Raw genomic sequence first — 24627 nt, 5'->3', positions numbered from 1 at the left:
TTGCCTGGCAAGAAGCCTTCCCAAAGAGGCACTTGCTTCCTTTGGCCTCACCCCACAAGAATGGCCTGCCCCAGCTTCATGGACAACGCAATCATCTCCTTGCAGCTTATCAAAAGCCAAAAGAGACTGTACAAGCGAAGAACTGCTCCAGAAAACTGCAGAACACTTCCACAAGCCAAACACACCTTTGCACAAAGGGAAAACAACTAAAGAAAGCCCTGTGACCTCCAGCACGAGCACCTGTGCCCTTGGCCACGGCCCTGCAGAAGCCCAGAGACAGAGCTTCACTGAGCCAAGCAGGCAGAAGCTGAGCCGCAGCCCCCAGCTCTTGGGTGCCTCAAGGTGACAGGCCAAAGGCCAATTTCTAGCTGTCCCTGCCTGCAGGAAATGGCCACGTCCTGCTGGAGTCCAGCACTCAGCATCCTCAGCCAGCAACAGCAAGTGCTGGCTGCTCAGAAACTTGCAGCTCTGCCTTGCACTAAAGACAGCACCACCCACAACTGGCACTTACTCCCTTGGAAGCATCAGGCTCTGCTGTGACCACAGCTGCAGGCTTGTGGTCATCTTGCTCCTTTTGCTCCTCTTTGGCTTCTTCTCCAGGAGCAGAGGGAGCCAGGGCAGAGACTGCTGCTGCTTCTGTCATCTGTGGCAAGAGAGAAACATGAGGGACAGGCCGTTACCTATCGTTTAGCACCTCCTTTCTCCTGGCATCTACAACCACCTCTTTCAAGGAGAAATCATCAGCATTCTTAGCAATGGCATTCTAAGTCACTCCGGCCAGATTAAAATGGGCTAATTCAAGAGAACTCTGTTTGCCTAGGAATTTGATAGTCCTCCATGGCTGCTATCTGCAAGGCACAGTGCCTCTGCACAAGGGAGCTTTTAGCTCTTGAAAGCTGTGAAATGGAAAAGTAGGAAATAGCCAGCAAGGCCTTTGCTATTGCTGCGGCAGACATGGAAAACTAAAAGTGGATCAGAATCCCATTCGGTGCAGGAAAAGGGCAGGAAAGCTTGTGCAGAAGCATCTTTGCTTGCTGGGAAGAGAGAAAATCAGCAGGGCTTCTCCTCCTAGCAAGCCAAGAAACCACAAATTGGAAGTGTCACTTCCTCAGGTGGCTAAAGCCCTTGCATGCAGAGCGGGGATGTTTGGCAGGGAAGCAGGCCTTGGGGTGAGCGCTGTCCTCTATGGATCTATGGAAGTGTGCCTGAAGGGCCCTGACGAGCCTCCCGTTGTCCAGGCTAAAGCTCCCTCAGCACCTCCTCCTTGGCCTTGCGCTCCACAGCCTTCCCCAGCTCCCGTGTCCTCCTCTGCACACGCTCCAGCCCCTCAAGGACTTTCTGCTTCACAAGGGCCCACAACTGGGCACAGCACTCCCAGCTGTGGCCACAGCGCTGCCCAGCCCAGGGGGACGCTCCCTGCCCTGCTCCTGCTGCCCCACTCTTGCTGACACAGGCCAGGACGCCCTTGGACTTCCTGGCTCCCTGTCCACGCGCTGGCCCACCTTCAGCTGCTCTTGACCGGCACCCCTGGGTCCTTTGGGCCCACGCAGCTCCCCCACCACAAACTTGCCCCTTTGACGTCAAAGACAGCAGCCACAATTCCAAGATGTCCTTCCTCTTCTCAGCAACACAAGACAGCAGTCAAGGACTTGCAGCTTCACCCCCACCCGAGGCACTAATGCCATTTCCAAAGCTGCAGGCTTCATCCCAAAACGCATCCACAGAAACTCGCCCCTTCTGCTTTTTGCCTGACAAGAAGCCTTCCCAAAGAGGCACTTGCTTCCTTTGGCCTCACCCCACAAGAATGGCCTGCCCCAGCTTCATGGACAACGCAATCATCTCCTTGCAGCTTATCAAAAGCCAAAAGAGACTGTACAAGCGAAGAACTGCTCCAGAAAACTGCAGAACACTTCCACAAGCCAAACACACCTTTGCACAAAGGGAAAACAACTAAAGAAAGCCCTGTGACCTCCAGCACGAGCACCTGTGCCCTTGGCCACGGCCCTGCAGAAGCCCAGAGACAGAGCTTCACTGAGCCAAGCAGGCAGAAGCTGAGCCGCAGCCCCCAGCTCTTGGGTGCCTCAAGGTGACAGGCCAAAGGCCAATTTCTAGCTGTCCCTGCCTGCAGGAAATGGCCACGTCCTGCAGGAGTCCAGCACTCAGCATCCTCAGCCAGCAACAGCAAGTGCTGGCTGCTCAGAAACTTGCAGCTCTGCCTTGCACTAAAGACAGCACCACCCACAACTGGCACTTACTCCCTTGGAAGCATCAGGCTCTGCTGTGACCACAGCTGCAGGCTTGTGGTCATCTTGCTCCTTTTGCTCCTCTTTGGCTTCTTCTCCAGGAGCAGAGGGAGCCAGGGCAGAGACTGCTGCTGCTTCTGTCATCTGTGGCAAGAGAGAAACATGAGGGACAGGCCGTTACCTATCGTTTAGCACCTCCTTTCTCCTGGCATCTACAACCACCTCTTTGAAGGAGAAATCATCAGCTTTCTTAGCAATGGCATTCTAAGTCACTCCGGCCAGATTAAAATGGGCTAATTCAAGAGAACTCTGTTTGCCTAGGAATTTGATAGTCCTCCATGGCTGCTATCTGCAAGGCCCAGTGCCTCTGCACAAGGGAGCTTTTAGCTCTTGAAAGCTGTGAAATGGAAAAGTAGGAAATAGCCAGCAAGGCCTTTGCTATTGCTGCGGCAGACATGGAAAACTAAAAGTGGATCAGAATCCCATTCGGTGCAGGAAAAGGGCAGGAAAGCTTGTGCAGAAGCATCTTTGCTTGCTGGGAAGAGAGAAAATCAGCAGGGCTTCTCCTCCTAGCAAGCCAAGAAACCACAAATTGGAAGTGTCACCTGCTCAGGTGGCTAAAGCCCTTGCATGCAGAGCGGGGATGTTTGGCAGGGAAGCAGGCCTTGGGGTGAGCGCTGTCCTCTATGGATCTATGGAAGTGTGCCTGAAGGGCCCTGACGAGCCTCCCGTTGTCCAGGCTAAAGCTCCCTCAGCACCTCCTCCTTGGCCTTGCGCTCCACAGCCTTCCCCAGCTCCCGTGTCCTCCTCTGCACACGCTCCAGCCCCTCAAGGACTTTCTGCTTCACAAGGGCCCACAACTGGGCACAGCACTCCCAACTGTGGCCGCAGCGCTGCCCAGCCCAGGGGGACGCTCCCTGCCCTGCTCCTGCTGCCCCACTCTTGCTGACACAGGCCAGGACGCCCTTGGCCTTCCTGGCTCCCTGGCCACGTGCTGGCCCACCTTCAGCTGCTCTTGACTGGCACCCCTGGGTCCTTTGGGCCCACACAGCTCCCCAACCACAAACTTGCCCCTTTGACGTCAAAGACAGCAGCCACAATTCCAAGATGTCCTTCCTCTTCTCAGCAACACAAGACAGCAGTCAAGGACTTGCAGCTTCAACCCCACACGAGCCACTAATGCCATTTCCAAAGCTGCAGGCTTCATCCCAAAACGCAACCACAGAAACTTGCCCCTTCTGCTTTTTGCCTGGCAAGAAGCCTTCCCTACAAGGCACTTGCTTCCTTTGGCCTCACCCCACAAGAATGGCCTGCCCCAACTTCATGGACAACGCAATCATCTCCTTGCCGCTTATCAAAAGCCAAAAGAGACTGTACAAGCGAAGAACTGCTGCAGAAAACTGCAGAACACTTCCACAAGCCAAACACACCTTTGCACAAAGGGAAAACAACTAAAGAAAGCCCCGTGACCTCCAGCACGAGCACCTGTGCCCTTGGCCACGGCCCTGCAGAAGCCCAGAGACAGAGCTTCACTGAGCCAAGCAGGCAGAAGCTGAGCCGCAGCCCCCAGCTCTTGGGTGCCTCAAGGTGACAGGCCAAAGGCCAATTTCTAACTGTCCCTGCCTGCAGGAAATGGCCGCGTCCTGCGGGATTCCAGCACTCAGCATCCTCAGCCAGCAACAGCAAGTGCTGGCTGCTCAGAAACTTGCAGCTCTGCCTTGCACTAAAGACAGCACCACCCACAACTGGCACTTACTCTCTTGGAAGCATCAGGCTCTGCTGTGACCACAGCTGCAGGCTCGTGGTCATCTTGCTCCTTTTGCTCCTCTTTGGCTTCTTCTCCAGGAGCAGAGGGAGCCGGGGCAGAGACTGCTGCTGCTTCTGTCATCTGTGGCAAGAGAGAAACATGAGGGACAGGCCGTTACCTATCGTTTAGCACCTCCTTTCTCCTGGCATCTACAACCACCTCTTTGAAGGAGAAATCATCAGCATTCTTAGCAACGGCATTCTAAGTCACTCCGGCCAGATTAAAATGGGCTAATTCAAGAGAACTCTGTTTGCCTAGGAATTTGATAGTCCTCCATGGCTGCTATCTGCAAGGCACAGTGCCTCTGCACAAGGGAGCTTTTAGCTCTTGAAAGCTGTGAAATGGAAAAGTAGGAAATAGCCAGCAAGGCCTTTGCTATTGCTGCGGCAGACATGGAAAACTAAAAGTGGATCAGAATCCCATTCGGTGCAGGAAAAGGGCAGGAAAGCTTGTGCAGAAGCATCTTTGCTTGCTGGGAAGAGAGAAAATCAGCAGGGCTTCTCCTCCTAGCAAGCCAAGAAACCACAAATTGGAAGTGTCACCTGCTCAGGTTGCTAAAGCCCTTGCATGCAGAGAGGGGATGTTTGGCAGGGAAGCAGGCCTTGGGGTGAGCGCTGTCCTCTATGGATCTATGGAAGTGTGCCTGAAGGGCCCTGACGAGCCTCCCGTTGTCCAGGCTAAAGCTCCCTCAGCACCTCCTCCTTGGCCTTGCGCTCCACAGCCTTCCCCAGCTCCCGTGTCCTCCTCTGCACACGCTCCAGCCCCTCAAGGACTTTCTGCTTCACAAGGGCCCACAACTGGGCACAGCACTCCCAGCTGTGGCCGCAGCGCTGCCCAGCCCAGGGGGACGCTCCCTGCCCTGCTCTTGCTGCCCCACTCTTGCTGACACAGGCCAGGACGCCCTTGGCCTTCCGGGCTCCCTGGCCACGTGCTGGCCCACCTTCAGCTGCTCTTGACTGGCACCCCTGGGTCCTTTGGGCCCACGCAGCTCCCCAACCACAAACTTGCCCCTTTGACGTCAAATACAGCAGCCACAATTCCAAGATGTCCTTCCTCTTCTCAGCAACACAAGACAGCAGTCAAGGACTTGCAGCTTCACCCCCACACGAGCCACTAATGCCATTTCCAAAGCTGCAGGCTTCATCCCAAAACGCAACCACAGAAACTCGCCCCTTCTGCTTTTTGCCTGACAAGAAGCCTTCCCAAAGAGGCACTTGCTTCCTTTGGCCTCACCCCACAAGAATGGCCTGCCCCAGCTTCATGGACAACGCAATCATCTCCTTGCAGCTTATCAAAAGCCAAAAGAGACTGTACAAGCGAAGAACTGCTCCAGAAAACTGCAGAACACTTCCACAAGCCAAACACACCTTTGCACAAAGGGAAAACAACTAAAGAAAGCCCTGTGACCTCCAGCACGAGCACCTGTGCCCTTGGCCACGGCCCTGCAGAAGCCCAGAGACAGAGCTTCACTGAGCCAAGCAGGCAGAAGCTGAGCCGCAGCCCCCAGCTCTTGGGTGCCTCAAGGTGACAGGCCAAAGGCCAATTTCTAGCTGTCCCTGCCTGCAGGAAATGGCCACGTCCTGCTGGAGTCCAGCACTCAGCATCCTCAGCCAGCAACAGCAAGTGCTGGCTGCTCAGAAACTTGCAGCTCTGCCTTGCACTAAAGACAGCACCACCCACAACTGGCACTTACTCCCTTGGAAGCATCAGGCTCTGCTGTGACCACAGCTGCAGGCTTGTGGTCATCTTGCTCCTTTTGCTCCTCTTTGGCTTCTTCTCCAGGAGCAGAGGGAGCCAGGGCAGAGACTGCTGCTGCTTCTGTCATCTGTGGCAAGAGAGAAACATGAGGGACAGGCCGTTACCTATGGTTTAGCACCTCCTTTCTCCTGGCATCTACAACCACCTCTTTGAAGGAGAAATCATCAGCATTCTTAGCAATGGCATTCTAAGTCACTCCGGCCAGATTAAAATGGGCTAATTCAAGAGAACTCTGTTTGCCTAGGAATTTGATAGTCCTCCATGGCTGCTATCTGCAAGGCACAGTGCCTCTGCACAAGGGAGCTTTTAGCTCTTGAAAGCTGTGAAATGGAAAAGTAGGAAATAGCCAGCAAGGCCTTTGCTATTGCTGCGGCAGACATGGAAAACTAAAAGTGGATCAGAATCCCATTCGGTGCAGGAAAAGGGCAGGAAAGCTTGTGCAGAAGCATCTTTGCTTGCTGGGAAGAGAGAAAATCAGCAGGGCTTCTCCTCCTAGCAAGCCAAGAAACCACAAATTGGAAGTGTCACCTGCTCAGGTGGCTAAAGCCCTTGCATGCAGAGCGGGGATGTTTGGCAGGGAAGCAGGCCTTGGGGTGAGCGCTGTCCTCTATGGATCTATGGAAGTGTGCCTGAAGGGCCCTGACGAGCCTCCCGTTGTCCAGGCTAAAGCTCCCTCAGCACCTCCTCCTTGGCCTTGCGCTCCACAGCCTTCCCCAGCTCCCGTGTCCTCCTCTGCACACGCTCCAGCCCCTCAAGGACTTTCTGCTTCACAAGGGCCCACAACTGGGCACAGCACTCCCAGCTGTGGCCGCAGCGCTGCCCAGCCCAGGGGGACGCTCCCTGCCCTGCTCCTGCTGCCCCACTCTTGCTGACACAGGCCAGGACGCCCTTGGCCTTCCTGGCTCCCTGGCCACGCGCTGGCCCACCTTCAGCTGCTCTTGACCGGCACCCCTGGGTCCTTTGGGCCCACGCAGCTCCCCCACCACAAACTTGCCCCTTTGACGTCAAAGACAGCAGCCACAATTCCAAGATGTCCTTCCTCTTCTCAGCAACACAAGACAGCAGTCAAGGACTTGCAGCTTCACCCCCACGCGAGGCACTAATGCCATTTCCAAAGCTGCAGGCTTCATCCCAAAACGCATCCACAGAAACTCGCCCCTTCTGCTTTTTGCCTGACAAGAAGCCTTCCCTACAAGGCACTTGCTTCCTTTGGCCTCACCCCACAAGAATGGCCTGCCCCAGCTTCATGGACAACGCAATCATCTCCTTGCAGCTTATCAAAAGCCAAAAGAGACTGTACAAGCGAAGAACTGCTCCAGAAAACTGCAGAACACTTCCACAAGCCAAACACACCTTTGCACAAAGGGAAAACAACTAAAGAAAGCCCTGTGACCTCCAGCACGAGCACCTGTGCCCTTGGCCACGGCCCTGCAGAAGCCCAGAGACAGAGCTTCACTGAGCCAAGCAGGCAGAAGCTGAGCCGCAGCCCCCAGCTCTTGGGTGCCTCAAGGTGACAGGCCAAAGGCCAATTTCTAGCTGTCCCTGCCTGCAGGAAATGGCCGCGTCCTGCGGGATTCCAGCACTCAGCATCCTCAGCCAGCAACAGCAAGTGCTGGCTGCTCAGAAACTTGCAGCTCTGCCTTGCACTAAAGACAGCACCACCCACAACTGGCACTTACTCTCTTGGAACCATCAGGCTCTGCTGTGACCACAGCTGCAGGCTCGTGGTCGTCTTGCTCCTTTTGCTCCTCTTTGGCTTCTTCTCCAGGAGCAGAGGGAGCCAGGGCAGAGACTGCTGCTGCTTCTGTCATCTGTGGCAAGAGAGAAACATGAGGGACAGGCCGTTACCTATCGTTTAGCACCTCCTTTCTCCTGGCATCTACAACCACCTCTTTGAAGGAGAAATCATCAGCTTTCTTAGCAATGGCATTCTAAGTCACTCCGGCCAGATTAAAATGGGCTAATTCAAGAGAACTCTGTTTGCCTAGGAATTTGATAGTCCTCCATGGCTGCTATCTGCAAGGCACAGTGCCTCTGCACAAGGGAGCTTTTAGCTCTTGAAAGCTGTGAAATGGAAAAGTAGGAAATAGCCAGCAAGGCCTTTGCTATTGCTGCGGCAGACATGGAAAACTAAAAGTGGATCAGAATCCCATTCGGTGCAGGAAAAGGGCAGGAAAGCTTGTGCAGAAGCATCTTTGCTTGCTGGGAAGAGAGAAAATCAGCAGGGCTTCTCTTCCTAGCAAGCCAAGAAACCACAAATTGGAAGTGTCACTTCCTCAGGTGGCTAAAGCACATGGATGCAGAGCGGGGAGGTTTGGCAGGGAAGCAGGCCTTGGGGTGAGCGCTGTCCTCTTTGGATCTATGGAAGTGTGCCTGAAGAGCCCTGACGAGCATCCCGTTGTCCAGGCTAAAGCTCCCTCAGCACTTCCTCCTTGGCCTTGCCTCCACAGCCTTCCCCAGCTCCCGTGTCCTCCTCTGCACACGCTCCAGCCCCTCAAGGACTTTCTGCTTCACAGGGGCCCACAACTGGGCACAGCACTCCCAGCTGTGGCCACAGCGCTGCCCAGCCCAGGGGGACGCTCCCTGCCCTGCTCCTGCTGCCCCACTCTTGCTGACACAGGCCAGGACGCCCTTGGCCTTCCTGGCTCCCTGGCCACGCGCTGGCCCACCTTCAGCTGCTCTTGACCGGCACCCCTGGGTCCTTTGGGCCCACGCAGCTCCCCCAGCACAAACTTGCCCCTTTGATGTCAAAGACAGCAGCCACAATTCCAAGATGTCCTTCCTCTTCTCAGCAACACAAGACAGCAGTCAAGGACTTGCAGCTTCACCCCCACCCGAGCCACTAATGCCATTTCCAAAGCTGCAGGCTTCATCCCAAAACGCATCCACAGAAACTCGCCTCTTCTGCTTTTTGCCTGGCAAGAAGCCTTCCCTACAAGGCACTTGCTTCCTTTGGCCTCACCCCACAAGAATGGCCTGCCCCAGCTTCATGGACAACGCAATCATCTCCTTGCAGCTTATCAAAAGCCAAAAGAGACTGTACAAGCGAAGAACTGCTCCAGAAAACTGCAGAACACTTCCACAAGCCAAACACACCTTTGCACAAAGGGAAAACAACTAAAGAAAGCCCCGTGACCTCCAGCACGAGCACCTGTGCCCTTGGCCACGGCCCTGCAGAAGCCCAGAGACAGAGCTTCACTGAGCCAAGCAGGCAGAAGCTGAGCCGCAGCCCCCAGCTCTTGGGTGCCTCAAGGTGACAGGCCAAAGGCCAATTTCTAGCTGTCCCTGCCTGCAGGAAATGGCCGCGTCCTGCGGGATTCCAGCACTCAGCATCCTCAGCCAGCAACAGCAAGTGCTGGCTGCTCAGAAACTTGCAGCTCTGCCTTGCACTAAAGACAGCACCACCCACAACTGGCACTTACTCTCTTGGAAGCATCAGGCTCTGCTGTGACCACAGCTGCAGGCTCGTGGTCATCTTGCTCCTTTTGCTCCTCTTTGGCTTCTTCTCCAGGAGCAGAGGGAGCCGGGGCAGAGACTGCTGCTGCTTCTGTCATCTGTGGCAAGAGAGAAACATGAGGGACAGGCCGTTACCTATCGTTTAGCACCTCCTTTCTCCTGGCATCTACAACCACCTCTTTGAAGGAGAAATCATCAGCATTCTTAGCAATGGCATTCTAAGTCACTCCGGCCATATTGAAATGGGCTAATTCAAGAGAACTCTGTTTGCCTAGGAATTTGATAGTCCTCCATGGCTGCTATCTGCAAGGCACAGTGCCTCTGCACAAGGGAGCTTTTAGCTCTTGAAAGCTGTGAAATGGAAAAGTAGGAAATAGCCAGCAAGGCCTTTGCTATTGCTGCGGCAGACATGGAAAAGTAAAAGTGGATCAGAATCCCATTCGGTGCAGGAAAAGGGCAGGAAAGCTTGTGCAGAAGCATCTTTGCTTGCTGGGAAGAGAGAAAATCAGCAGGGCTTCTCCTCCTAGCAAGCCAAGAAACCACAAATTGGAAGTGTCACCTGCTCAGGTGGCTAAAGCACTTGGATGCAGAGCGGGGATGTTTGGCAGGGAAGCAGGCCTTGGGGTGAGCGCTGTCCTCTATGGATCTATGGAAGTGTGCCTGAAGGGCCCTGACGAGCCTCCCGTTGTCCAGGCTAAAGCTCCCTCAGCACCTCCTCCTTGGCCTTGCACTCCACAGCCTTCCCCAGCTCCCGTGTCCTCCTCTGCACACGCTCCAGCCCCTCAAGGACTTTCTGCTTCACAGGGGCCCACAACTGGGCACAGCACTCCCAGCTGGGCCTGCAGCGCTGCCCAGCCCAGGGGGACGCTCCCTGCCCTGCTCCTGCTGCCCCACTCTTGCTGACACAGGCCAGGACGCCCTTGGCCTTCTTGGCTCCCTGGCCACGCGCTGGCCCACCTTCAGCTGCTCTTGACCGGCACCCCTGGGTCCTTTGGGCCCACGCAGCTCCCCCACCACAAACTTGCCCCTTTGACGTCAAATACAGCAGCCACAATTCCAAGATGTCCTTCCTCTTCTCAGCAACACAAGACAGCAGTCAAGGACTTGCAGCTTCACCCCCACGCGAGGCACTAATGCCATTTCCAAAGCTGCAGGCTTCATCCCAAAACGCATCCACAGAAACTCGCCCCTTCTGCTTTTTGCCTGACAAGAAGCCTTCCCAAAGAGGCACTTGCTTCCTTTGGCCTCACCCCACAAGAATGGCCTGCCCCAGCTTCATGGACAACGCAATCATCTCCTTGCAGCTTATCAAAAGCCAAAAGAGACTGTACAAGCGAAGAACTGCTGCAGAAAACTGCAGAACACTTCCACAAGCCAAACACACCTTTGCACAAAGGGAAAACAACTAAAGAAAGCCCTGTGACCTCCAGCACGAGCACCTGTGCCCTTGGCCACGGCCCTGCAGAAGCCCAGAGACAGAGCTTCACTGAGCCAAGCAGGCAGAAGCTGAGCCGCAGCCCCCAGCTCTTGGGTGCCTCAAGGTGACAGGCCAAAGGCCAATTTCTAGCTGTCCCTGCCTGCAGGAAATGGCCGCGTCCTGCGGGATTCCAGCACTCAGCATCCTCAGCCAGCAACAGCAAGTGCTGGCTGCTCAGAAACTTGCAGCTCTGCCTTGCACTAAAGACAGCACCACCCACAACTGGCACTTACTCCCTTGGAAGCATCAGGCTCTGCTGTGACCACAGCTGCAGGCTCGTGGTCGTCTTGCTCCTTTTGCTCCTCTTTGGCTTCTTCTCCAGGAGCAGAGGGAGCCAGGGCAGAGACTGCTGCTGCTTCTGTCATCTGTGGCAAGAGAGAAACATGAGGGACAGGCCGTTACCTATCGTTTAGCACCTCCTTTCTCCTGGCATCTACAACCACCTCTTTGAAGGAGAAATCATCAGCATTCTTAGCAATGGCATTCTAAGTCACTCCGGCCAGATTAAAATGGGCTAATTCAAGAGAACTCTGTTTGCCTAGGAATTTGATAGTCCTCCATGGCTGCTATCTGCAAGGCACAGTGCCTCTGCACAAGGGAGCTTTTAGCTCTTGAAAGCTGTGAAATGGAAAAGTAGGAAATAGCCAGCAAGGCCTTTGCTATTGCTGCGGCAGACATGGAAAAGTAAAAGTGGATCAGAATCCCATTCGGTGCAGGAAAAGGGCAGGAAAGCTTGTGCAGAAGCATCTTTGCTTGCTGGGAAGAGAGAAAATCAGCAGGGCTTCTCCTCCTAGCAAGCCAAGAAACCACAAATTGGAAGTGTCACCTGCTCAGGTGGCTAAAGCCCTTGCATGCAGAGCGGGGATGTTTGGCAGGGAAGCAGGCCTTGGGGTGAGCGCTGTCCTCTTTGGATCTATGGAAGTGTGCCTGAAGGGCCCTGACGAGCCTCCCGTTGTCCAGGCTAAAGCTCCCTCAGCACCTCCTCCTTGGCCTTGCGCTCCACAGCCTTCCCCAGCTCCCGTGTCCTCCTCTGCACACGCTCCAGCCCCTCAAGGACTTTCAGCTCACAGGAGCCCACAACTGGGCACAGCACTCCCAGCTGTGGCCGCAGCGCTGCCCAGCCCAGGGGGACGCTCCCTGCCCTGCTCCTGCTGCCCCACTCTTGCTGACACAGGCCAGGACGCCCTTGGCCTTCTTGGCTCCCTGGCCACGCGCTGGCCCACCTTCAGCTGCTCTTGACCGGCACCCCTGGGTCCTTTGGGCCCACGCAGCTCCCCCACCACAAACTTGCCCCTTTGACGTCAAATACAGCAGCCACAATTCCAAGATGTCCTTCCTCTTCTCAGCAACACAAGACAGCAGTCAAGGACTTGCAGCTTCACCCCCACGTGAGGCACTAATGCCATTTCCAAAGCTGCAGGCTTCATCCCAAAACGCAACCACAGAAACTCGCCCCTTCTGCTTTTTGCCAGGCAAGAAGCCTTCCCTACAAGGCACTTGCTTCCTTTGGCCTCACCCCACAAGAATAGCCTACCCCAGCTTCATGGACAACGCAAATATCTCCTTGCAGCTTATCAAAAGCCAAAAGAGACTGTACAAGTGAAGAACTGCTGCAGAAAACTGCAGAACACTTCCACAAGCCAAACACACCTTTGCAGAAAGGGAAAACAACTAAAGAAAGCCCTGTGACCTCCAGCACGAGCACCTGTGCCCTTGGCCACGGCCCTGCAGAAGCCCAGAGACAGAGCTTCACTGAGCCAAGCAGGCAGAAGCTGAGCCACAGGCGCCAGCTCTTGGGTGCCTCAAGGTGACAGGCCAAAGGCCAATTTCTAGCTGTCCCTGCCTGCAGGAAATGGCCGCGTCCTGCGGGATTCCAGCACTCAGCATCCTCAGCCAGCAACAGCAAGTGCTGGCTGCTCAGAAACTTGCAGCTCTGCCTTGCACTAAAGACAGCACCACCCACAACTGGCACTTACTCTCTTGGAAGCATCAGGCTCTGCTGTGACCACAGCTGCAGGCTCGTGGTCATCTTGCTCCTTTTGCTCCTCTTTGGCTTCTTCTCCAGGAGCAGAGGGAGCCGGGGCAGAGACTGCTGCTGCTTCTGTCATCTGTGGCAAGAGAGAAACATGAGGGACAGGCCGTTACCTATCGTTTAGCACCTCCTTTCTCCTGGCATCTACAACCACCTCTTTGAAGGAGAAATCATCAGCATTCTTAGCAATGGCATTCTAAGTCACTCTGGCCAGATTAAAATGGGCTAATTCAAGAGAACTCTGTTTGCCTAGGAATTTGATAGTCCTCCATGGCTGCTATCTGCAAGGCACAGTGCCTCTGCACAAGGGAGCTTTTAGCTCTTGAAAGCTGTGAAATGGAAAAGTAGGAAATAGCCAGCAAGGCCTTTGCTATTGCTGCGGCAGACATGGAAAACTAAAAGTGGATCAGAATCCCATTCGGTGCAGGAAAAGGGCAGGAAAGCTTGTGCAGAAGCATCTTTGCTTGCTGGGAAGAGAGAAAATCAGCAGGGCTTCTCCTCCTAGCAAGCCAAGAAACCACAAATTGGAAGTGTCACCTGCTCAGGTGGCTAAAGCACTTGGATGCAGAGCGGGGATGTTTGGCAGGGAAGCAGGCCTTGGGGTGAGCGCTGTCCTCTATGGATCTATGGAAGTGTGCCTGAAGGGCCCTGACGAGCCTCCCGTTGTCCAGGCTAAAGCTCCCTCAGCACCTCCTCCTTGGCCTTGCACTCCACAGCCTTCCCCAGCTCCCGTGTCCTCCTCTGCACACGCTCCAGCCCCTCAAGGACTTTCTGCTTCACAGGGGCCCACAACTGGGCACAGCACTCCCAGCTGTGGCCGCAGCGCTGCCCAGCCCAGGGGGACGCTCCCTGCCCTGCTCCTGCTGCCCCACTCTTGCTGACACAGGCCAGGACGCCCTTGGCCTTCTTGGCTCCCTGGCCACGCGCTGGCCCACCTTCAGCTGCTCTTGACCGGCACCCCTGGGTCCTTTGGGCCCACGCAGCTCCCCCACCACAAACTTGCCCCTTTGACGTCAAATACAGCAGCCACAATTCCAAGATGTCCTTCCTCTTCTCAGCAACACAAGACAGCAGTCAAGGACTTGCAGCTTCACCCCCACGCGAGGCACTAATGCCATTTCCAAAGCTGCAGGCTTCATCCCAAAACGCATCCACAGAAACTCGCCCCTTCTGCTTTTTGCCTGACAAGAAGCCTTCCCAAAGAGGCACTTGCTTCCTTTGGCCTCACCCCACAAGAATGGCCTGCCCCAGCTTCATGGACAACGCAATCATCTCCTTGCAGCTTATCAAAAGCCAAAAGAGACTGTACAAGCGAAGAACTGCTCCAGAAAACTGCAGAACACTTCCACAAGCCAAACACACCTTTGCACAAAGGGAAAACAACTAAAGAAAGCCCTGTGACCTCCAGCACGAGCACCTGTGCCCTTGGCCACGGCCCTGCAGAAGCCCAGAGACAGAGCTTCACTGAGCCAAGCAGGCAGAAGCTGAGCCGCAGCCCCCAGCTCTTGGGTGCCTCAAGGTGACAGGCCAAAGGCCAATTTCTAGCTGTCCCTGCCTGCAGGAAATGGCCGCGTCCTGCGGGATTCCAGCACTCAGCATCCTCAGCCAGCAACAGCAAGTGCTGGCTGCTCAGAAACTTGCAGCTCTGCCTTGCACTAAAGACAGCACCACCCACAACTGGCACTTACTCCCTTGGAAGCATCAGGCTCTGCTGTGACCACAGCTGCAGGCTCGTGGTCGTCTTGCTCCTTTTGCTCCTCTTTGGCTTCTTCTCCAGGAGCAGAGGGAGCCAGGGCAGAGACTGCTGCTGCTTCTGTCATCTGTGGCAAGAGAGAAACATGAGGGACAGGCCGTTACCTATCGTTTAGCACCTCCTTTCTCCTGGCATCTACAACCACCTCTTTGAAGGAGAAATCATCAGCTTTCTTAGCAATGGCATTCTAAGTCACTCCGGCCAGATTAAAATGGGCTAATTCAAGAGAACTCTGTTTGCCTAGGAATTTGATAGTCCTCCATGGCTGCTATCTGCAAGGCACAGTGCCTCTGCACAAGGGAGCTTTTAGCTCTTGAAAGCTGTGAAATGGAAAAGTAGGAAATAGCCAGCAAGGCCTTTGCTATTGCTGCGGCAGACATGGAAAAGTAAAAGTGGATCAGAATCCCATTCGGTGCAGGAAAAGGGCAGGAAAGCTTGTGCAGAAGCATCTTTGCTTGCTGGGAAGAGAGAAAATCAGCAGGGCTTCTCCTCCTAGCAAGCCAAGAAACCACAAATTGGAAGTGTCACCTGCTCAGGTGGCTAAAGCCCTTGCATGCAGAGCGGGGATGTTTGGCAGGGAAGCAGGCCTTGGGGTGAGCGCTGTCCTCTTTGGATCTATGGAAGTGTGCCTGAAGGGCCCTGACGAGCCTCCCGTTGTCCAGGCTAAAGCTCCCTCAGCACCTCCTCCTTGGCCTTGCGCTCCACAGCCTTCCCCAGCTCCCGTGTCCTCCTCTGCACACGCTCCAGCCCCTCAAGGACTTTCAGCTCACAGGGGCCCACAACTGGGCACAGCACTCCCAGCTGTGGCCGCAGCGCTGCCCAGCCCAGGGGGACGCTCCCTGCCCTGCTCCTGCTGCCCCACTCTTGCTGACACAGGCCAGGACGCCCTTGGCCTTCTTGGCTCCCTGGCCACGCGCTGGCCCACCTTCAGCTGCTCTTGACCGGCACCCCTGGGTCCTTTGGGCCCACGCAGCTCCCCCACCACAAACTTGCCCCTTTGACGTCAAATACAGCAGCCACAATTCCAAGATGTCCTTCCTCTTCTCAGCAACACAAGACAGCAGTCAAGGACTTGCAGCTTCACCCCCACGCGAGCCACTAATGCCATTTCCAAAGCTGCAGGCTTCATCCCAAAACGCATCCACAAAAACTCGCCCCTTCTGCTTTTTGCCGGACAAGAAGCCTTCCCAAAGAGGCACTTGCTTCCTTTGGCCTCACCCCACAAGAATGGCCTGCCCCAGCTTCATGGACAACGCAGTCATCTCCTTGCAGCTTATCAAAAGCCAAAAGAGACTGTACAAGCGAAGAACTGCTCCAGAAAACTGCAGAACACTTCCACAAGCCAAACACACCTTTGCACAAAGGGAAAACAACTAAAGAAAGCCCTGTGACCTCCAGCACGAGCACCTGTGCCCTTGGCCACGGCCCTGCAGAAGCCCAGAGACAGAGCTTCACTGAGCCAAGCAGGCAGAAGCTGAGCCGCAGCCCCCAGCTCTTGGGTGCCTCAAGGTGACAGGCCAAAGGCCAATTTCTAGCTGTCCCTGCCTGCAGGAAATGGCCGCGTCCTGCGGGATTCCAGCACTCAGCATCCTCAGCCAGCAACAGCAAGTGCTGGCTGCTCAGAAACTTGCAGCTCTGCCTTGCACTAAAGACAGCACCACCCACAACTGGCACTTACTCCCTTGGAAGCATCAGGCTCTGCTGTGACCACAGCTGCAGGCTCGTGGTCGTCTTGCTCCTTTTGCTCCTCTTTGGCTTCTTCTCCAGGAGCAGAGGGAGCCAGGGCAGAGACTGCTGCTGCTTCTGTCATCTGTGGCAAGAGAGAAACATGAGGGACAGGCCGTTACCTATCGTTTAGCACCTCCTTTCTCCTGGCATCTACAACCACCTCTTTGAAGGAGAAATCATCAGCATTCTTAGCAATGGCATTCTAAGTCACTCCGGCCAGATTAAAATGGGCTAATTCAAGAGAACTCTGTTTGCCTAGGAATTTGATAGTCCTCCATGGCTGCTATCTGCAAGGCACAGTGCCTCTGCACAAGGGAGCTTTTAGCTCTTGAAAGCTGTGAAATGGAAAAGTAGGAAATAGCCAGCAAGGCCTTTGCTATTGCTGCGGCAGACATGGAAAACTACAAGTGGATCAGAATCCCATTCGGTGCAGGAAAAGGGCAGGAAAGCTTGTGCAGAAGCATCTTTGCTTGCTGGGAAGAGAGAAAATCAGCAGGGCTTCTCCTCCTAGCAAGCCAAGAAACCACAAATTGGAAGTGTCACCTGCTCAGGTGGCTAAAGCACATGGATGCAGAGCGGGGATGTTTGGCAGGGAAGCAGGCCTTGGGGTGAGCGCTGTCCTCTATGGATCTATGGAAGTGTGCCTGAAGGGCCCTGACGAGCCTCCCGTTGTCCAGGCTAAAGCTCCCTCAGCACCTCCTCCTTGGCCTTGCACTCCACAGCCTTCCCCAGCTCCCGTGTCCTCCTCTGCACATGCTCCAGCCCCTCAAGGACTTTCTGCTTCACAAGGGCCCACAACTGGGCACAGCACTCCCAGCTGTGGCCGCAGCGCTGCCCAGCCCAGGAGGACGCTCCCTGCCCTGCTCCTGCTGCCCCACTCTTGCTGACACAGGCCAGGACGCCCTTGGCCTTCTTGGCTCCCTGGCCACGCGCTGGCCCACCTTCAGCTGCTCTTGACCGGCACCCCTGGGTCCTTTGGGCCCACGCAGCTCCCCCACCACAAACTTGCCCCTTTGACTTCAAAGACAGCAGCCACAATTCCAAGATGTCCTTCCTCTTCTCAGCAACACAAGACAGCAGTCAAGGACTTGCAGCTTCACCCCCACCCGAGTCACTAATGCCATTCCCAAAGCTGCAGGCTTCATCCCAAAACGCACCCACAGCAACTTGCCCCTTCTGCTTTTTGCCAGGCAAGAAGCCTTCCCTACAAGGCACTTGCTTCCTTTGGCCTCACCCCACAAGAATGGCCTGCCCCAGCTTCATGGACAACGCAATCATCTCCTTGCAGCTTATCAAAAGCCAAAAGAGACTGTACAAGCGAAGATCTGCTGCAGAAAACTGCAGAACACTTCCACAAGCCAAACACACCTTTGCACAAAGGGAAAACAACTAAAGAAAGCCCCGTGACCTCCAGCACGAGCACCTGTGCCCTTGGCCACGGCCCTGCAGAAGCCCAGAGACAGAGCTTCACTGAGCCAAGCAGGCAGAAGCTGAGCCGCAGCCCCCAGCTCTTGGGTGCCTCAAGGTGACAGGCCAAAGGCCAATTTCTAGCTGTCCCTGCCTGCAGGAAATGGCCGCGTCCTGCGGGATTCCAGCACTCAGCATCCTCAGCCAGCAACAGCAAGTGCTGGCTGCTCAGAAACTTGCAGCTCTGCCTTGCACTAAAGACAGCACCACCCACAACTGGCACTTACTCTCTTGGAACCATCAGGCTCTGCTGTGACCACAGCTGCAGGCTTGTGGTCGTCTTGCTCCTTTTGCTCCTCCTTGGCTTCTTCTCCAGGAGCAGAGGGAACCGGGGCAGAGACTGCTGCTGCTTCTGTCATCTGTGGCAAGAGAGAAACATGAGGGACAGGCCGTTACCTATGGTTTAGCACCTCCTTTCTCCTGGCATCTACAACCACCTCTTTGAAGGAGAAATCATCAGCATTCTTAGCAATGGCATTCTAAGTCACTCCGGCCAGATTAAAATGGGCTAATTCAAGAGAACTCTGTTTGCCTAGGAATTTGATAGTCCTCCATGGCTGCTATCTGCAAGGCACAGTGCCTCTGCACAAGGGAGCTTTTAGCTCTTGAAAGCTGTGAAATGGAAAAGTAGGAAATAGCCAGCAAGGCCTTTGCTATTGCTGCGGCAGACATGGAAAACTAAAAGTGGATCAGAATCCCATTCGGTGCAGGAAAAGGGCAGGAAAGCTTGTGCAGAAGCATCTTTGCTTGCTGGGAAGAGAGAAAATCAGCAGGGCTTCTCCTCCTAGCAAGCCAAGAAACCACAAATTGGAAGTGTCACCTGCTCAGGTGGCTAAAGCACATGGATGCAGAGCGGGGAGGTTTGGCAGGGAAGCAGGCCTTGGGGTGAGCGCTGTCCTCTATGGATCTATGGAAGTGTGCCTGAAGGGCCCTGACGAGCCTCCCGTTGTCCAGGCTAAAGCTCCCTCAGCACCTCCTCCTTGGCCTTGCACTCCACAGCCTTCCCCAGCTCCTGTGTCCTCCTCTGCACATGCTCCAGCCCCTCAAACTTTCTGCTTCACAGGGTCCCACAACTGGGCACAGCACTCCCAGGTGTGGCCGCAGCGCTGCCCAGCCCAGGGGGACGCTCCCTGCCCTACTCCTGCTGCCCCACTCCTGCTGACACAGGCCAGGACGCCCTTGGCCTTCTTGGCTCCCTGGCCACGCGCTGGCCCACCTTCAGCTGCTCTTGACCGGCACCCCTGGGTCCTTTGGGCCCACGCAGCTCCCCCACCACAAACTTGCCCCTTTGACTTCAACGACAGCAGCCACAATTCCAAGATGTCCTTCCTCTTCTCAGCAACACAAGACAGCAGTCAAGGACTTGCAGCTTCACCCCCACCCGAGGCACTAATGCCATTTCCAAAGCTGCAGGCTTCATCCCAAAACGCACCCACAGCAACTTGCCCCTTCTGCTTTTTGCCAGGCAAGAAGCCTTCCCTACAAGGCACTTGCTTCCTTTGGCCTCACCCCACAAGAATGGCCTGCCCCAGCTTCATGGACAACGCAATCATCTCCTTGCAGCTTATCAAAAGCCAAAAGAGACTGTACAAGCGAAGAACTGCTCCAGAAAACTGCAGAACACTTCCACAAGCCAAACACACCTTTGCACAAAGGGAAAACAACTAAAGAAAGCCCCGTGACCTCCAGCACGAGCACCTGTGCCCTTGGCCACGGCCCTGCAGAAGCCCAGAGACAGAGCTTCACTGAGCCAAGCAGGCAGAAGCTGAGCCGCAGCCCCCAGCTCTTGGGTGCCTCAAGGTGACAGGCCAAAGGCCAATTTCTAGCTGTCCCTGCCTGCAGGAAATGGCCGCGTCCTGCGGGATTCCAGCACTCAGCATCCTCAGCCAGCAACAGCAAGTGCTGGCTGCTCAGAAACTTGCAGCTCTGCCTTGCACTAAAGACAGCACCACCCACAACTGGCACTTACTCTCTTGGAAGCATCAGGCTCTGCTGTGACCACAGCTGCAGGCTCGTGGTCGTCTTGCTCCTTTTGCTCCTCCTTGGCTTCTTCTCCAGGAGCAGAGGGAGCCAGGGCAGAGACTGCTGCTGCTTCTGTCATCTGTGGCAAGAGAGAAACATGAGGGACAGGCCGTTACCTATCGTTTAGCACCTCCTTTCTCCTGGCATCTACAACCACCTCTTTGAAGGAGAAATCATCAGCATTCTTAGCAATGGCATTCTAAGTCACTCCGGCCAGATTAAAATGGGCTAATTCAAGAGAACTCTGTTTGCCTAGGAATTTGATAGTCCTCCATGGCTGCTATCTGCAAGGCACAGTGCCTCTGCACAAGGGAGCTTTTAGCTCTTGAAAGCTGTGAAATGGAAAAGTAGGAAATAGCCAGCAAGGCCTTTGCTATTGCTGCGGCAGACATGGAAAACTAAAAGTGGATCAGAATCCCATTCGGTGCAGGAAAAGGGCAGGAAAGCTTGTGCAGAAGCATCTTTGCTTGCTGGGAAGAGAGAAAATCAGCAGGGCTTCTCCTCCTAGCAAGCCAAGAAACCACAAATTGGAAGTGTCACCTGCTCAGGTGGCTAAAGCACATGGATGCAGAGCGGGGATGTTTGGCAGGGAAGCAGGCCTTGGGGTGAGCGCTGTCCTCTATGGATCTATGGAAGTGTGCCTGAAGGGCCCTGACGAGCCTCCCGTTGTCCAGGCTAAAGCTCCCTCAGCACCTCCTCCTTGGCCTTGCACTCGACAGCCTTCCCCAGCTCCCGTGTCCTCCTCTGCACGTGCTCCAGCCCCTCAAGGACTTTCTGCTTCACAAGGGCCCACAACTGGGCACAGCACTCCCAGCTGTGGCCGCAGCGCTGCCCAGCCCAGGAGGACGCTCCCTGCCCTGCTCCTGCTGCCCCACTCTTGCTGACACAGGCCAGGACGCCCTTGGCCTTCTTGGCTCCCTGGCCACGCGCTGGCCCACCTTCAGCTGCTCTTGACCGGCACCCCTGGGTCCTTTGGGCCCACGCAGCTCCCCCACCACAAACTTGCCCCTTTGACTTCAAAGACAGCAGCCACAATTCCAAGATGTCCTTCCTCTTCTCAGCAACACAAGACAGCAGTCAAGGACTTGCAGCTTCACCCCCACCCGAGTCACTAATGCCATTCCCAAAGCTGCAGGCTTCATCCCAAAACGCACCCACAGCAACTTGCCCCTTCTGCTTTTTGCCAGGCAAGAAGCCTTCCCTACAAGGCACTTGCTTCCTTTGGCCTCACCCCACAAGAATGGCCTGCCCCAGCTTCATGGACAACGCAATCATCTCCTTGCAGCTTATCAAAAGCCAAAAGAGACTGTACAAGCGAAGAACTGCTGCAGAAAACTGCAGAACACTTCCACAAGCCAAACACACCTTTGCACAAAGGGAAAACAACTAAAGAAAGCCCCGTGACCTCCAGCACGAGCACCTGTGCCCTTGGCCACGGCCCTGCAGAAGCCCAGAGACAGAGCTTCACTGAGCCAAGCAGGCAGAAGCTGAGCCGCAGCCCCCAGCTCTTGGGTGCCTCAAGGTGACAGGCCAAAGGCCAATTTCTAGCTGTCCCTGCCTGCAGGAAATGGCCGCGTCCTGCGGGATTCCAGCACTCAGCATCCTCAGCCAGCAACAGCAAGTGCTGGCTGCTCAGAAACTTGCAGCTCTGCCTTGCACTAAAGACAGCACCACCCACAACTGGCACTTACTCTCTTGGAACCATCAGGCTCTGCTGTGACCACAGCTGCAGGCTTGTGGTCGTCTTGCTCCTTTTGCTCCTCCTTGGCTTCTTCTCCAGGAGCAGAGGGAACCGGGGCAGAGACTGCTGCTGCTTCTGTCATCTGTGGCAAGAGAGAAACATGAGGGACAGGCCGTTACCTATCGTTTAGCACCTCCTTTCTCCTGGCATCTACAACCACCTCTTTGAAGGAGAAATCATCAGCATTCTTAGCAATGGCATTCTAAGTCACTCCGGCCAGATTAAAATGGGCTAATTCAAGAGAACTCTGTTTGCCTAGGAATTTGATAGTCCTCCATGGCTGCTATCTGCAAGGCACAGTGCCTCTGCACAAGGGAGCTTTTAGCTCTTGAAAGCTGTGAAATGGAAAAGTAGGAAATAGCCAGCAAGGCCTTTGCTATTGCTGCGGCAGACATGGAAAACTAAAAGTGGATCAGAATCCCATTCGGTGCAGGAAAAGGGCAGGAAAGCTTGTGCAGAAGCATCTTTGCTTGCTGGGAAGAGAGAAAATCAGCAGGGCTTCTCCTCCTAGCAAGCCAAGAAACCACAAATTGGAAGTGTCACCTGCTCAGGTGGCTAAAGCACATGGATGCAGAGCGGGGAGGTTTGGCAGGGAAGCAGGCCTTGGGGTGAGCGCTGTCCTCTATGGATCTATGGAAGTGTGCCTGAAGGGCCCTGACGAGCCTCCCGTTGTCCAGGCTAAAGCTCCCTCAGCACCTCCTCCTTGGCCTTGCACTCCACAGCCTTCCCCAGCTCCTGTGTCCTCCTCTGCACATGCTCCAGCCCCTCAAACTTTCTGCTTCACAGGGTCCCACAACTGGGCACAGCACTCCCAGCTGTGGCCGCAGCGCTGCCCAGCCCAGGGGGACTCTCCCTGCCCTACTCCTGCTGCCCCACTCCTGCTGACACAGGCCAGGACGCCCTTGGCCTTCTTGGCTCCCTGGCCACGCGCTGGCCCACCTTCAGCTGCTCTTGACCGGCACCCCTGGGTCCTTTGGGCCCACGCAGCTCCCCCACCACAAACTTGCCCCTTTGACTTCAACGACAGCAGCCACAATTCCAAGATGTCCTTCCTCTTCTCAGCAACACAAGACAGCAGTCAAGGACTTGCAGCTTCACCCCCACCCGAGGCACTAATGCCATTTCCAAAGCTGCAGGCTTCATCCCAAAACGCACCCACAGCAACTTGCCCCTTCTGCTTTTTGCCAGGCAAGAAGCCTTCCCTACAAGGCACTTGCTTCCTTTGGCCTCACCCCACAAGAATGGCCTGCCCCAGCTTCATGGACAACGCAATCATCTCCTTGCAGCTTATCAAAAGCCAAAAGAGACTGTACAAGCGAAGAACTGCTCCAGAAAACTGCAGAACACTTCCACAAGCCAAACACACCTTTGCACAAAGGGAAAACAACTAAAGAAAGCCCCGTGACCTCCAGCACGAGCACCTGTGCCCTTGGCCACGGCCCTGCAGAAGCCCAGAGACAGAGCTTCACTGAGCCAAGCAGGCAGAAGCTGAGCCGCAGCCCCCAGCTCTTGGGTGCCTCAAGGTGACAGGCCAAAGGCCAATTTCTAGCTGTCCCTGCCTGCAGGAAATGGCCGCGTCCTGCGGGATTCCAGCACTCAGCATCCTCAGCCAGCAACAGCAAGTGCTGGCTGCTCAGAAACTTGCAGCTCTGCCTTGCACTAAAGACAGCACCACCCACAACTGGCACTTACTCTCTTGGAACCATCAGGCTCTGCTGTGACCACAGCTGCAGGCTCGTGGTCGTCTTGCTCCTTTTGCTCCTCCTTGGCTTCTTCTCCAGGAGCAGAGGGAGCCAGGGCAGAGACTGCTGCTGCTTCTGTCATCTGTGGCAAGAGAGAAACATGAGGGACAGGCCGTTACCTATCGTTTAGCACCTCCTTTCTCCTGGCATCTACAACCACCTCTTTGAAGGAGAAATCATCAGCATTCTTAGCAATGGCATTCTAAGTCACTCCGGCCAGATTAAAATGGGCTAATTCAAGAGAACTCTGTTTGCCTAGGAATTTGATAGTCCTCCATGGCTGCTATCTGCAAGGCACAGTGCCTCTGCACAAGGGAGCTTTTAGCTCTTGAAAGCTGTGAAATGGAAAAGTAGGAAATAGCCAGCAAGGCCTTTGCTATTGCTGCGGCAGACATGGAAAACTAAAAGTGGATCAGAATCCCATTCGGTGCAGGAAAAGGGCAGGAAAGCTTGTGCAGAAGCATCTTTGCTTGCTGGGAAGAGAGAAAATCAGCAGGGCTTCTCCTCCTAGCAAGCCAAGAAACCACAAATTGGAAGTGTCACCTGCTCAGGTGGCAAAAGCACATGGATGCAGAGCGGGGAGGTTTGGCAGGGAAGCAGGCCTTGGGGTGAGCGCTGTCCTCTATGGATCTATGGAAGTGTGCCTGAAGGGCCCTGACGAGCCTCCCGTTGTCCAGGCTAAAGCTCCCTCAGCACCTCCTCCTTGGCCTTGCACTCCACAGCCTTCCCCAGCTCCTGTGTCCTCCTCTGCACATGCTCCAGCCCCTCAAACTTTCTGCTTCACAGGGTCCCACAACTGGGCACAGCACTCCCAGCTGTGGCCGCAGCGCTGCCCAGCCCAGGGGGACTCTCCCTGCCCTACTCCTGCTGCCCCACTCCTGCTGACACAGGCCAGGACGCCCTTGGCCTTCTTGGCTCCCTGGCCACGCGCTGGCCCACCTTCAGCTGCTCTTGACCGGCACCCCTGGGTCCTTTGGGCCCACGCAGCTCCCCCACCACAAACTTGCCCCTTTGACTTCAACGACAGCAGCCACAATTCCAAGATGTCCTTCCTCTTCTCAGCAACACAAGACAGCAGTCAAGGACTTGCAGCTTCACCCCCACCCGAGGCACTAATGCCATTTCCAAAGCTGCAGGCTTCATCCCAAAACGCACCCACAGCAACTTGCCCCTTCTGCTTTTTGCCAGGCAAGAAGCCTTCCCTACAAGGCACTTGCTTCCTTTGGCCTCACCCCACAAGAATGGCCTGCCCCAGCTTCATGGACAACGCAATCATCTCCTTGCAGCTTATCAAAAGCCAAAAGAGACTGTACAAGCGAAGAACTGCTCCAGAAAACTGCAGAACACTTCCACAAGCCAAACACACCTTTGCACAAAGGGAAAACAACTAAAGAAAGCCCC

At 55.1% G+C, this 24627-nt stretch overlaps 1 protein-coding gene across 1 annotated transcript in view; it reads left to right on the top strand.

Moving 5' to 3' along the window:
- Nucleotides 1-24627, top strand: part of LOC128821621 (uncharacterized) — a 291087-nt gene that overhangs the window by 178107 nt on the left and 88353 nt on the right. The gene's annotated exons all lie outside the window — the stretch shown is intronic.

The sequence above is a fragment of the Vidua macroura genome, chromosome Z (assembly GCF_024509145.1).
Source record: "Vidua macroura isolate BioBank_ID:100142 chromosome Z, ASM2450914v1, whole genome shotgun sequence".
Lineage (NCBI taxonomy): Eukaryota > Metazoa > Chordata > Aves > Passeriformes > Viduidae > Vidua > Vidua macroura.
This window is presented reverse-complemented; position numbering and strand designations above follow the sequence as displayed.